The sequence below is a fragment of the Carettochelys insculpta genome, chromosome 6, assembly GCF_033958435.1.
Source record: "Carettochelys insculpta isolate YL-2023 chromosome 6, ASM3395843v1, whole genome shotgun sequence".
NCBI lineage: Eukaryota > Metazoa > Chordata > Testudines > Carettochelyidae > Carettochelys > Carettochelys insculpta.
In genome coordinates, this window is record NC_134142.1 from 79,503,814 (window position 1) to 79,504,831 (window position 1,018).

General features: G+C 46.2%; 1 non-coding gene across 1 annotated transcript; it reads right to left on the reverse strand.

The window, feature by feature from the left end:
* Positions 1-258: 258 nt before the first annotated feature.
* Positions 259-331, reverse strand: TRNAK-UUU (transfer RNA lysine (anticodon UUU)). Its single transcript has one exon. It is a non-coding gene; the product is annotated as a tRNA-Lys (tRNA).
* Positions 332-1,018: the final 687 nt, after the last annotated feature.

The window sequence follows — 1,018 nt, forward strand, 5'->3', positions numbered from 1 at the left end:
TTTCCTTCAGCGCAATATTCATGGGCAAGGTATTGCGAATTTTTAAACTTGTCCTTGCTGTCTAATTCTGTAGTCAAAGTTAAAACAGGAAATTGCTGGGGAGAAAAGGCCTTTCTCTGATCTAAGGAGACAAATATGCATGCGCTATAGAAATTAAAAGAAAAGTGAATGTTTAACAGGCTCACAAAGGAATGAGCAGCAGAAGGGCCACCTCCAGGGAGCCACACGCTGAGTGCCTCCAAACAGGAGAAGAGGCCTTGCCTGACCAGGGATTTGAACCCTGGGCCCTCAGATTAAAAGTCTGACGCTCTACCAGCTGAGCTAGCCAAGCTCTGAAGAAGTAGGAATGGCCCCTGAAAGCTCACCTAATAAGCTATTTTGCGAATCTTTGAAGTGCTACTTGACTGCTTTTTGTTTTAACAGGCTGTGTTACTCATGTACGTTCGTCATGCTACTACTTAGGTCTCCGGTTTGAAATACATTAGTAGTGGTAGTATTCCAGAGCATCCATTCTACTCGCTAAGGCTCTACTTTGGCAAGAAGCAAACTCACCACTAAGGTTTCCAGTGTGGTAATTTTTACACATTGATAAAAGAAGCCAACTAAGATCTCGCTCAGCCACTACAGAGCCAGGACTTGGAAGCCTCCTTCTCCTCTCCTAGTAGCATAAGGGCAGGGCGAAGGGCTACCCTTCTTTCTTTCTAGGATAAAAGCACCTGAACTCAAGCCCCACCCCACCCCACCCCACTCCGTGGCCCCAAACTGCCGCTAGGCTACATACACAGAAAGAGAGAGAGAGCACAACCCAACCCAGCCCACATACGGCAAAAACGCAACTCACAAAATAGCCATAATGTGTGACACAAAACACACACACACACACAATCCCAATACACAAAATTCCCAGAAGCCTTACACAAAATGCACATTCCTGTAACCCAACCACACACAGTACAGCCCCAAATACACTCTGGAACACAAACACATTCCCCTCTTCCCACAAACAGCAGGGCACAAA